The sequence below is a fragment of the Pleurodeles waltl genome, chromosome 8, assembly GCF_031143425.1.
Source record: "Pleurodeles waltl isolate 20211129_DDA chromosome 8, aPleWal1.hap1.20221129, whole genome shotgun sequence".
NCBI classification, from domain to species: domain Eukaryota; kingdom Metazoa; phylum Chordata; class Amphibia; order Caudata; family Salamandridae; genus Pleurodeles; species Pleurodeles waltl.
Window position 1 is genome coordinate 1,536,559,289 of NC_090447.1, and position 14,170 is coordinate 1,536,573,458.

The window sequence follows — 14,170 nt, forward strand, 5'->3', positions numbered from 1 at the left end:
GAATACGCGCAGCGGCATACCGCCGCGGTCGGCGGTCTTTACCGCGGCGGTAACTCGGCGGTCTTGCGAAAAGACCGCCAAGGTCAGAATGAGGGCCATAGTCAGCATCCAAGAAATATGTCCTGAACCTGGTTTGATTAAAGCCATAGAAGGTGCCCCAACTCAACAATAGGGAAGAACGCATGTCCTTATAGGACTATGTGAATATTATGCAAAAGCTTTTCTAGATTATGCCACCATTGTTGAGCACATGTCCAGTTCATTGAGAATAAAAGTTGAATCTTGTGGTAAACCACAAGTGGAGGCATCTACGTTGTTAGACCTGATAGCCTTAGGGTGGTCCCCCTCAACTTTTTGCCTCCCTCCCTCCACTTTTTGACACTGTTTTTGCTGGTTTTAGGACTCTACACACTTTACCACTGCTAACCAGTGCTAAAGTGAATATGCTCTCTCACTTAAAACATGGTGACATTGGCTCATACCCACTTGGCCTATTTAATTTACTTATTAGTCCCTAGTAAAGTGCACTACATGTGCCCGGGCCTGTAGAATAAATGCTATTAGTGGGCCTGCAGCACTGATTGTGCCACCCACATATGTAGCCCCCTAACCATGTCTCAGGCCTGCCTTTGCAAGGCCTGTGTGTACAGTTTCACTGCTAATTTGACTTGGCATTTAAAAGTACTTGCCAAGCTTTAAACTCCCCTTTTTCTACATATACGTCACCCCTAAGGTAGGCCCTAGGTAACCCATAGGGCAGGGTGCCATGTAAGTAAAAGGCAGGACATGAACATATGGGTTCTATATGTCCCAGTAGTGTAAAACTCCTAAATTAGTTTTACACTGCTGTGAAGCCTGCTCCTTTCATAGGCTAACACAAAGGCTACCCTCATAAACTGTTTGAGTGGTAGATTCTGATTAGAAAGTGTTAAACAGGTCTTTTTTAGTACGGCCAGAATGTTAATACAACATCCTGCTGACTGATGAAGTTGGATTTTATATTACTATTTTGGAAATGCCACTTTTGGAAAGTGAGCATTTCTCTGCACTTAAAACTATCTGTGACTTACAATCCACGTCTGGGCTGGGCTGGTTGACAGCTCCCTTGTGCATTTCACCCAGACAACCACAAACACAGGATGCTCAGTCACACCTGCACACATCTGCATACGGAATGGGTCTTCCTAGGCTGGGAGGGTGGAGGGCCTGACACATGTCAAAGGACAGTGGCCTACCCTCACACAATGGACTGCCAAACCCCCTACTGGGACCCTGGCAGACAGGATTGTACTGAAAGGGGACCTTGTGCACTTCTAAGCCACTATTTGAAGTCTCCCCCATTTCAGAGGCACATTTGGGTATATAAACTGGGTCCCTGACACTACCAACTCAGACACTTCTGGACAAGATACCTCCTGGGAAAGAAACTCTGAACCAGAACCTGCAACCTGCTAAGAGAAGCTGCCTGGCAGCCCAAAGGACTCACATGACTGCTTTTCTGCTGCCTTGCTGTTGCCCTGCTGCCTTGCTGCCCTCTGGCTCTGCTGAGAAATGCTCTCCAAGGGCTTGGATTGAGCTTGCCTCCTGTTCCTTGGACCTCAGGACCAAAAAGACTTCATCTCTGCAAAGAACTCCTTGTGCGGTGAAAATCGATGCACAGCCTACCAGAATCGATGTACAGCGTGCCCAGCGGTGAGAAAATCACTGTATCGTTGAACAGAAATGACACAGCCGGCTCCCCGAATGGAGATCGAAGGACCGCCAGCGTTGTGTCCTGAACTTCAACGCACAGCCCACCGGATCGACGCATCGTCACGCCAGAACAACGCAGCCTGACTTCCTGCAAGAGGAATCGACACAGCGCCTACCGTGCAACAGAAATTTCCCTGCATCGCCCACCGGATCAACACAGCTCCTGTGACTTCGTCGTGCATGCCAAGGATTTCTCCACATCGTCCCTGGGGCATCCAAATACCCCGCAACCCAAAGAGGATCCAAGCCTGCACACTGGAAATCGACACAAAGCCCTTGCTGTGTGGAAAAGCATCAACGCATCATCTGTGTGCGCCTGGACAAACCGACGCACACCTCCCCGTTTTCCACACATCTCTTCCTCTGCGGTCCCATGAGAATAATTTAGATGCAAACTAGGTACTTTGTTCTCGCAAGAGACACTTATTGCTTTTTAAGAAGACTCTATTTATCATTTTTAACAGTGATATTTTGACATATACTTATCAAATCTTGATCGTTTTGACCTGCTTTTTATCAGATAACTATCTGATATTTTTCTAAACCTTTGTGGTGTCTTTTTGTATTGTTCCACTGTGTTATTGCATGATTTATTTCAGAAATACTTTACTCATTGCCTTCTAAGTTAAGTCTGGCTGCTCAGTGCCAAGCTACCAGAGGGTGGGCACAGGACAATTTGGATTGTGTGTGACCTACCCTGACTAGAGTGTACTACAGGGGGTAACCTAACTGCCAATCAAAGACCCCATTTCTAACATACGTGTATTAAATCAGATTTATTACATGCTCCTCTTTTACACGCTTTCATTCTAGGTTTACCAGTCAGTACCACCATAGCGTCTGGTGACAATGGTTTAGATGCTGTAGTTTCACAAAAAAGTGCTCACGAAAGATAATATCATTGCATTTGCCTCATGAATACTAAAAGACTCCAAGAAATCCGACTCAGTTATTGAGAAGGAAATATTAGACTGTACTTTGGCTGTACAAAAGGTTTGCCAATTTTTGTGAGGCACACGTTACTTTCAAGCTCTAGTGTGCACATTCAACGGGCCCAGTACCATTCTGGGAAGCTCACAGGCAGGTTGACAAAACTCACAACAAAACTATGGGGGATATTTTAGCGCCATCTGCCGACACATTGTTGCCATTTTTTTCACGTTAATGTTTTGTTAGATGGCCGAAACCCCTGCGTCATAATTACAAAGTGGCTCAATGCTTGCATTGCACCACTTTGTAATCCTTTGCGCTACATTATGCCTGCGCCTGGCATAATGTATACAAAGGGGGTGTTCCCCCATTAGGGGATCCGAAAAAATGGCGTAAGGAAATCTAACAGATTTCCTTGCTTAATTTTTTTCAGCACTTTAAACGTCAGCTCAGAGCAGGCGGTAAAAGGGGACACACCATTGAATACAATGGGCCCCTAACTACGCTGCAGGAGTAGCACCACTGTTGTGGCACTACTCCTGCAGAGTGCATCAATAGCATCAATAAAAATGACGCAATTACCCTCCTACCCTGCGCCATGGTGCGCCGTATCTTATATACGACGCACACTTGGTGGTCTTAGGGGAGCGCTAAGGGGTGCAAGAAAAGTGGCGCTGCCCTGGGTGCAGCACCACTTTCTTTAAATCTGCCCCTATGAGAGTGCAATTTTTATGTTATTTGTTTATTTTATCCAGATTTCCTTGTCAAGAAGAGAATATAATTTGATTTGGATAATGATAAGGGCATAATTACCTATACTAATTTTACAAATGTGCATTTAAAAAAATGAGTGGCAAAATCTGTTTCGGAAGATGTGGTGTTTCAAAAAGTTTATTTGCGGCCCACGAAACAATGGCCTAAGCAGAAAAAGGTGGCTGGTGACTTAAAAAATACTTTTTGCTAAAGTATCTCCCAAATTTCGTTTTGAGAATGGTATTCTGGTCAGGGTGAGAAAAAGGTTCCTCTTTGTTCACTCAGGAGCAGACCACTCAATCCTAAGGATATGGGTCATTTAGGCATAACACTGAACAAAAAGAGATGAAGGGATAAATACTTGTGGTCCAGAAGGGATTCAGACGTATAGATGAAACTTAGAAGTTGCTAAGTGTGCCACAAGGCTGGTAAGCATTTGGTGAACACATTTTAACCTATGATACATTTGGAAGAAACAAGCATTTCTTTTTCAGAGTCCTTTTAGCAACTTTGAAAATAAAATAGCTATGGTTTTGGTTAATTACAGGTCTAAATAGATAGAAGTGATACTTGTTAAACATCTGAATACAATTGAAGTGTTGTGTTCTTGCAAGATGTTTTTGTATGAGAAAGTCTGTCAACATTTTTATTTACAGACAATGCAGTACAATTATGTCACATGAGATGTTAGGCTTCCTTTGTAAAATCTGTATTACACTCAAAAATGATTTGTATCATGTAGGAAGTTGGCTCTGTATATACTATCTCAAAGTAAGAGACAGTGTGCACAGAGTCCAAGGGTCCCCCTTAGAGGTAAGATAGTGTCAAAATTAGATAATTCTAATGCTCTATTTTGTGGTAGTGTGGTTGAGCAGTAGGCTTATCAGAGGGTAGTGTTAAGCATTTGTTGTACACACACAGGCAATAAATGAGAACACACACTCAAAGACTTAACTCCAGGCCAATAGTTTTTATATAGAAAAACATATTTTCTTAATTTATTTTTACAACCACAAATTCAAGATTTGAAGTAAATACATAAAAGGCAAGGTACTCCACGCAGGTAAGTTAGGAACTTTGAATTAGAGCAATAACATGTACAGTTTTTGTTAAAATGGCAATAAGCTATTTTAAAAGTAGACAGTGCAAAAATCAACATAACCTGGGGGAGGTAAGTATTGGTTAGATTGTGAGGTAAGTAAGACACTTACAAGTCTCAGTTCCTGGACATAGGCAGCCCACCGTTGGGGGTTCAGGGAAACCCCAAAGTTACCACACCAGCAGCTCAAGGCCGGTCAGGTGCAGAGGTCAAAGAGGTGCCCAAAACACATAGGCGCCTATGGAGAACAGGGGTGCTCCGGTTCCAGTCTGACAGCAGGTAAGTGCCTGCGTCCTCGGGGCAGACCAGGGGAGTTTTGTAGAGCACTGGGGGGGGCACAAGTAGGCACACAAAACACACCCTCAGCGGCACAGGGGCGGCCGGGTGCAGTGTGCAAAGCAGGCGTTGGGTTTTGTATTGGACTCAACGGAGGGACCCGGGGGTCACTCTAGCGGTGCAAGCAGGGCACAGGGGGGCTTCTCAGACCAGCCACCGCCTGGGCTAGGCAGAGGGTCGCCTGGGGGTCACTCCTGCACTGACGTTCGATTTCTTCTGGTCCTGGGGGCTGCGGGTGCAGTGCTTTGTCCAGACGTCAGGTCCCTTGTTACAGGCAGTCGCGGTCAGGGGGAGCCTCTGGATTCTCTCTGCAGGCGTTGCTGTGGGGGTCCAGGGGGGTCATCTCGAGCTACTCACAGGGTCGCAGTTGCCGGGGAGACCTCCCTGTGGTGTTGGTTCCCTGGATCTCGAGCCAGGGGCGTCGGGTGCAGAGTGTGAAGTCTTACGCTTCCGGCGGGAAGAGTGAGGTCTTTGAAGTTGTAGAAAAGTTGCAAGTTTGTTGCTGGTTGTCTCACAGGAGTTTCTTGGTCCTGGGATTCAGGGCAGTCCTCTGAGGCTTCAGAGGTCGCTGGTACAGCATCCATTTTAGGACATCCTCATTCCTCACTCGTCATCCCTACTTCTCATCCCTGCTTCTCATCCATCATCCCTACTTCTCATCCATCATCCCTACTTCTCCTCCATCATCCCTACTTCTCTTCCATCATCCCTACTTCTCATCCCTGTGTCTCATCCCTGCTTCTTATCCATCATCCCTACTTCTCATCCATCATCGCTGCTTCTCTTCCTTCATCCCTATTTCTCTTCCATCATCTCAACTTCTCATCCATCATACATCATCCCTACTTCTCATCCATCACCCCTACTTCTCATCCATCATCCCTGCTTCTCTTCCATCATCCCTACTTCTCATCCCTCATCCCTGCTTCTCATCCATCATTCATCATCCCTACTTCTGACTTCTCATCCATTATCCCTACTTCTCATCCATCATAAATCATCCCTACTTCTCATCCATCATCCCTACTTCTCATCCATCATACATCATCCCTCCTTCTCATCCATCATTCCTACTTCTCATCCATCATCCCTGCTTCTCTTCCATCATCCCTGCTTCTCATCCCTACTTCTCTTCCATCATCCCTACTTCTCACCCCTCATCCCTGCTTCTTATCCCTACTTCTCATCCATCATTCCTACTTTTCACGCCTCAGCCATCATCCCTGCTCCTCATCCATCATCCCTACTCCTTATTCCTCATCCCTCAGTCATACCAACACATTTTCAGTTTTGTGAAACACACCTTCACACTGATTGGTTTGGAACAGCTACCCCTACCAAGCCATGTAACACCTATTTCCAAAGGGAGAGGGTGTTACCCCCTCTCCCAAAGGAAATCCTTTATTTTGCCTTCCTGGGCTTGAGCTGTTCAAGCAGCAGGAGGACAGAAACCTGTCTGAGGGGTGGCAGCAGCTTGGGCTGTCTGGAAAACCCTGGAAGACTGGTAAGAGCAATGCTGGGGTTCCTCTAAGGAGCCCCCACAGTGCATGGAATCATACCTCCAATACTGGCACCAGTACTGCAGTATGATTCCGACATGTTTGATACAAAACATACCTATGTCCAATACACACATAAAATGGCGTCCCCGCACTCACGAAGTCCATGAAAATAACACTGGAGATTGTGGGGGCACCTCTTCTAGTGCAGGAGTGCCTTCACACACAGGTTCTTGCACCCTGCCCCCTGGGCTGAGAGGGCGTACCAGAGGGGTGACTTACAGTGACCTGGTGCAGTGACCTGTAGTGAGAACGGTTGCATGCACCTGGTTCACGCAGACTGCAATGGCAGGCCTGCAGAACCCTTTGCATGGGTTCCCTATGGGTGGCAGAACAACTGCTGCAGCCCATAGGGATCCCCTGGAACCCCAGTGCCCTGGGTACCTAGGTACCATATACTAGGGACTTACATAGGGTCACCAGTATGCCAAATGTGTGGTGAAAATGGTACAAGTTACCAAGTTAGGAGGGAGAGAGCATAATCACTGTGTCCTGGATAGCAGGATCCCAGTGAACACAGTCAAACACACTGACAAACAGGCAAAAAGTGGGAGTAACCATGCCAAGAAAGAAGGTACTTTCCTACACATAAGCATTGTAGAGTTTTGTTATGTACTTCCTTCTGAGGAGTTTATTGCAGTCAAATCCTTCCACATGTTGTCATTGTTTTCACTATTTAAAGGGAAAGGTGTGTTGTGCATGTGGAGTGCACAAGACTGACCCTGCTTTGGCCGCATGGAGCTCCCGAGACCGTTGGATTCCCACGACCGTGCGCCTCTGAGCCGCTCCTGGAGATGTTTGGCGGAGACAGAGCGGTGAGGCGGTTGTTTCCTGCTCTCGCTTGCTCCATACCTGCTGGCTCCAGGACTTGTACTTTCACAATCTGCATTTCATTTTTGCTTAGGGATGTTCTGCCAACAGGAGCGTTTTCTCATCTTGTTATGACTGTGACGAGGAAGACCTGGACCCGGAGTAATGAAGATTACTGGTGAGTAATCGGGCACTTTCTGCAGCTCTCCTGGGTAATCGTTGAAGGGACAGCCGGTGATTTAGACGAGACAGAGGAAAGAGAAAAGGAGGGAGTGAGATGAATGAGAGGGCAGGAATGGAGCGAGGCTGGTTTGAATGTTTTTGACAGGGCTTTACTTTGGGTCCCAGTCCGGCCCCGCCCGTGGATCAGCGGCAGTGCAATGGGAAATGGACGGGGAATTTTGGCCGCTCAGGTGACGCAGGTCCAACCCACACTAAGGTGCCTATTCATTCGCAAACACCCTCCTTTCAACCCACCCTAACTTGACTTTTTACTTTGTATCCACTAGTGCTTGATTTGTAAAAACAAAATACAAAAAAGTGCCAGGTCCCTGCAGCTTTCACCATCCCTTGTCTCGGCCAGCGATGCCAATGATAGAACCAACACAAATACTAACCATCGCACCCCACAGGTGTGACAGTTCAGACTGTTCGAGGCCCGCAGAGCTTAGGTGGCAGGTATGAGTTGTTTTATATGTATCTCCAATTAATAATCAATTGTTGTTCTGCTCATCTCTAAATTACACAACCAGCGCCACCATGTGGTAGCTGTGATAAGTGCCAGTGTTGACAATTAAATTACGGTGCTGAGCACCAGACACCACCGGCTCAAGTTAAGCACTGGTTTCAACCCTCCCCAACTTTCGTTTCACTTCTGCACGCGCTTATCTCCTTCTCATAGAAGACAAGTGGAAGCAAGGAAATAGAAACCGGTCCTTCAAACAAATTACATTGTAAACCTGATTTTACTCTATTACTGGGTGCAGGTCAACACATTTTTCTAATTAACACTCCTGTCAAATTGAAACTGTTTGCATGTGTGATCTTCCTGTGAAACCGCCCTCCAGTGAACTGACCTCTTGGGGCAGAGCATGGGTAGACTTTAATGGTAGAAATAGTTATCTGTCCCAGGCGGGAGGCGGTTATGGATTTCAGGCCCATAAAGCGCACAGTTAACCAGAGGGTGTCTTGGCGCTACATTCCAACTGGCACCTAGAGATGAGAGCTGATTAGAGAAACTAAGGACCATATTTATACTTTTTTAGCCCCGCATTTGCGCCGCTTTTTGACTCAAAAATGGCGTAAACTTAGAAAATACAATTGTATTTTGCAAGTTTGCGCCGCTTTTGCGTCAAAAAATGACCCAAATGTGGCGCTAAAAAAGTATAAATATGGGCATAAGGGTTTCCGTAGTTCTGGAATTTAAAATAATCCGATTAGTGCGGAGGTTCAAAGGTCACACAAGGCCACGCGCATGGTCGGCCGGGGAGGCTGTACAGAAAGGGATTTAAAGGCACTTTGTACTGGGAGCCAAGGAGGCTCGTCCGGATGAGGGGAATAGAATCGGGATTCCTGAGGCCAAACAGGGAGCCAGGGCCCTACAACATGTAGGCAGTGAGGCCGATAGGAAGGAGGAGAGGTGAACTGTACATAGACAGAGGGATAGTGGAGAGAGCGGAGGAGAGGTGAACTCTACAGAGACAGAAGGATAGGAGAGCGGAGGAGAGGTGAACTCTACAGAGACAGAGGGATAGTGGAGAGAGCGGAGGAGAGATGAACTCTACAGAGACAGAGGGATAGTGGAGAGAGCGGAGGAGAGATGAACTCTACAGAGACAGAGGGATAGTGGAGAGCGGAGGAGAGGTGAACTCTACAGAGATAGAGGGATAGTGGAGAGAGCGGAGGAGAGGTGAACTCTACAGAGACAGAGGGATAGTGGAGAGCGGAGAAGAGGTGAACTCTACATAGACAGAGGGATAGTGGAGAGAGCGGAGGAGAGATGAACTCTACAGAGACAGAGGGATAGTGGAGAGCGGAGGAGAGGTGAACTCTACATAGACAGAGGGATAGTGGAGAGAGCGGAGGAGAGATGAACTCTACAGAGACAGAGGAATAGTGGAGAGAGCGGAGGAGAGATGAACTCTACAGAGACAGAGGAATAGTGGAGAGAGCGGAGGAGAGGTGAACTCTACAGAGACAGAGGAATAGTGGAGAGCGGAGGAGAGGTGAACTCTACAGAGACAGAGGGACAGTGGAGAGCGGAGGAGAGGTGAACTCTTCAGAGACAGAGGGATAGTGGAGAGAGTGGAGGAGAGGTGAACTCTACAGAGACAGAGGGATAGTGGAGAGAGCGGAGGAGAGATGAACTCTACAGAGACAGAGGGATAGAGCGGAGGAGAGATGAACTCTACAGAGACAGAGGGATAGTGGAGAGAGCGGAGGAGAGATGAACACTACAGAGACAGAGGGATAGTGGAGAGAGCGGAGGAGAGATGAACTCTACAGAGACAGAGGGATAGTGGAGAGGGGAGGAGAGGTGAACTCGATAGAGGGATAGTGGAGAGAGCGGAGGAGAGATGAACTCTACAGAGACAGAGGGATAGTGGAGAGCGGAGGAGAGGTGAACTCTACAGAGACAGCGGGATAGTGGAGAGAGCAGAGGAGAGGTGAACTCTACAGAGACAGAAGGATAGGAGAGCGGAGGAGAGGGGAACTCTTCAGAGACAGAGGGATAGTGGAGAGAGTGGAGGAGAGGTGAACTCTACAGAGACAGAGGGATAGTGGAGAGAGCGGAGGAGAGATGAACTCTACAGAGACAGAGGGATAGTGGAGAGAGCAGAGGAGAGATGAACTCTACAGAGACAGAGGGATAGTGGAGTGAGCGGAGGAGAGATGAACTCTACAGAGACAGAGGGATAGTGGAGAGCGGAGGAGAGCTGAACTCTACAGAGACAGAGGGATAGTGGAGAGAGCGGAGGAGAGGTGAACTCTACAGAGACAGAGGGATAGTGGAGAGCGGAGGAGAGGTGAACTCTACAGAGACAGCGGGATAGTGGAGAGAGCGGAGGAGAGGTGAACTCTACAGAGACAGAAGGATAGGAGAGCGGAGGAGAGGTGAACTCTTCAGAGACAGAGGGATAGTGGAGAGAGTGGAGGAGAGGTGAACTCTACAGAGACAGAGGGATACTGGAGAGAGCGGAGGAGAGATGAACTCTACAGAGACAGAGGGATAGTGGAGAGAGCGGAGGAGAGATGAACTCTACAGAGACAGAGGGATAGTGGAGAGCGGAGGAGAGGTGAACTCTACAGAGACAGAGGGATAGTGGAGAGAGCGGAGGAGAGGTGAACTCTACAGAGACAGAGGGATAGTGGAGAGAGTGGAGGAGAGGTGAACTCTACAGAGACAGAGGGATAGTGGAGAGAGCGGAGGAGAGATCAACTCTACAGGGACAGAGGGATAGGAGAGCGGAGGAGAGGTGAACTCTACAGAGAAAGAGGGATAGTGGAGAGAGCGGAGGAGATGTGAACTCTACAGAGACAGAGGGATAGGAGAGTGGAGGAGAGGTGAACTCTACAGAGACAGAGGGATAGTGGAGAGAGCGGAGAAGAGGTGAACTCTCCAGAGGGATAGTGGAGAGAGCGGAGGAGAGGTGAACTCTCCAGAGACAGAGGGATAGTGGAGAGCGGAGGAGAGAGGTGAACTCTACAGAGACAGAGGGAGAGTGGAGAGAGCGGAGGAGAGATGAACTCTACAGAGACAGAAGGATAGGAGAGCGGAGGAGAGGTGAACTCTTCAGAGACAGAGGGATAGTGGAGAGAGCGGATGAGAGGTGATCTCTACAGGGACAGAGGGATAGGAGAGCGGAGGAGAGGTGAACCCTACAGAGACAGAAGGATATTGGAGAGAGCGGAGGAGAGGTGAACTCTACAGAGACTGAGGGATAGGAGAGTGGAGGAGAGGTGAACTCTCCAGAGACAGAGGGATAGTGGAGAGAGCGGAGGAGAGGTGAACTCTCCAGAGACAGAGGGATAGGAGAGAGCGGAGGAGAGGTGAACTCTACAGAGACAGAGGAATAGTGGAGAGAGCGGAGGAGTGGTGAACGCTACAGAGACAGAGGGATAGTGGAGAGCAGAGGAGAGATGAACTCTACAGAGACAGAGGGATAAAAGAGCGGAGGAGAGATGAACTCTACAGAGACAGAGGGATAGTGGAGAGAGCACAGGAGAGATGAACTCTACAGAGACAGAGGGATAGTGGAGAGAACGGAGGAGAGATGAACTCTACAGAGACAGAAGGATAGGAGAGAGGAGGAGAGGTGAACTCTTCAGAGACAGAGGGATAGGAGAGCAGAGCAGAGGAGAGGTGAACTCTACAGAGACAGAGGGATAGTGGAGAGAGGAGGAGAGGTGAAATCTACAGAGACAGATGGATAGTGGAGAGGAGAGCTGAACTCTACAGAGACAGAGGGATAGTGGAGAGAGGAGGAGAGGTGAACTCTCCAGAGACAGAGGGATAGTGTAGAGCGGAGGGGAGGTGAACTCTACAGAGACAGAGGGATAGTGAGGAGAGGTGAACTCTACAGAGAAAGGGGTAGGAGAGCGGAGGAGAGGTGAACTCTCCAGAGACAGAAGGATAGTGGAGAGCAGAGGAAAGGTGAACTCTACAGAGACAGAGGGATAGTGGAGAGAGCGGAGGAGAGATGAACTCTACAGTGACAGAGGGATAGTGGAGAGAGGAGGAGAGGTGAACTCTACAGAGGGATAGTGGAGAGAGCGGAGGAGAGGTGAACTCTACACAGATAGAAGGTTAGGAGAGAGAAGGAGAGGTGAACTCTGCAGAGACAGAGGAATAGTGGAGAGCGGAAGAGAGGTGAACTCTACAGAGACAGAGGGATAGTGGAGAGAGCGGAGGAGTGGTGAACGCTACAGAGACAGAGGGATAGTGGAGAGCAGAGGAGAGGTGAACTCTACAGAGACAGATGGATAGTGGAGAGGAGAGGTGAACTCTACAGAGACAGAGGGATAGTGGAGAGAGGAGGAGAGGTGAACTCTCCAGAGACAGAGGGATAAGAGAGCGGAGGAGAGGTGAACTCTTCAGAGACATAGGGATAGGAGAGCAGAGGAGAGGTGAACTCTACAGAGACAGAGGGATAGTGGAGAGAGTGGAGAAGAGGTGAACTCTACAGAGACAGAGGGATAGTGGAGAGAGCGGAGGAGTGGTGAACGCTACAGAGACAGAGGGATAGTGGAGAGCAGAGGAGAGATGAACTCTACAGAGACAGAGGGATAGAAGAGCGGAGGAGAGATGAACTCTACAGAGACAGAGGGATAGTGGAGAGAGCACAAGAGAGATGAACTCTACAGAGACAGAGGGATAGTGGAGAGAACGGAGGAGAGATGAACTCTACAGAGACAGAAGGATAGGAGAGAGGAGGAGAGGTGAACTCTTCAGAGACAGAGGGATAGGAGAGCAGAGCAGAGGAGAGGTGAACTCTACAGAGACAGAGGGATAGTGGAGAGAGGAGGAGAGGTGAACTCTACAGAGACAGATGGATAGTGGAGAGGAGAGGTGAACTCTACAGAGACAGAGGGATAGTGGAGAGAGGAGGAGAGGTGAACTCTCCAGAGACAGAGGGATAGGAGAGCGGAGGAGAGGTGAACTCTTCAGAGACATAGGGATGGGAGAGCAGAGCAGAGGAGAGGTGAACTCTACAGAGACAGAGGGATAGTGGAGAGAGTGGAGGAGAGGTGAACTCTGCAGAGACAGAGGGATAGTGGAGAGAGAGGAGGAGAGGTGAACTCTACAGAGACAGAGGGATAGTGGAGAGAGTGGAGGAGAGGTGAACTCTGCAGAGACAGAGGGATAGTGGAGAGAGCGGAGGAGAGGTGAACTCTACACAGATAGAAAGTTAGGAGAGAGAAGGAGAGGTGAACTCTGCAGAGACAGAGGGATAGTGGACAGCGGAAGAGAGGTGAACTCTACAGAGACAGAGGGATAGCGGAGAGCGGAGGAGAGGCGAACTCTCCAGGGACAGAGGGATAGTGGAGAGCGGAGGGGAGGTGAACTCTACAGAGACAGAGGGATAGTGAGGAGAGGTGAACTCTACAGAGAGAGGGGTAGGAGAGCGGAGGAGAGGTGAACTCTCCAGAGACAGAAGGATAGTGGAGAGCAGAGGAAAGGTGAACTCTACAGAGACAGAGGGATAGTGGAGAGAGCGGAGGAGAGATGAACTCTACAGTGACAGAGGGATAGTGGAGAGAGGAGGAGAGGTGAACTCTACAGAGGGATAGTGGAGAGAGCGGAGGAGAGGTGAACTCTACACAGATAGAAGGTTAGGAGAGAGAAGGGGAGGTGAACTCTGCAGAGACAGAGGGATAGTGGAGAGCGGAAGAGAGGTGAACTCTACAGAGACAGAGGGATAGCGGAGAGCGGAGGAGAGGCGAACTCCACAGAGACAGAGCGATAGTGGAGAGAGTGGAGGAGAGGTGAACTCTACAGAGAGAGAGGGATAGGAGAGCAGAGGAGGGATGGACTCTCCTGTGATGAGAGAGCTGTGATGCAGAGACCCCTCCTGGCACAGACCCTGTGAGACCACAATCTTTGAGCAGGAACAGAATAGGGCATTTCGTCTCAGGAGAGTGACACAGGGCACCTGGTCTCAAGCTCATAGATAGGCATCTGGATCTAACTAGCCCAGCAGTGCACAGTTGAAACACACAATTTCTGACAAGATGCAACACTCCCCATGGATCTAAAAGAGAGGTAACAATCAGGTTTCAATAATTCCTGATAACACAACTTCACCCTTCTTCCCAGCCACCTCTCTGTGGAAGTTTTCTACTGCATGGCCTGCAAGAACTGGTTCCTAGCTGGATGGTACATCATGGTCAGCTTGTACCAGGCACAGGTGTGGAAATTAACTATTCACTC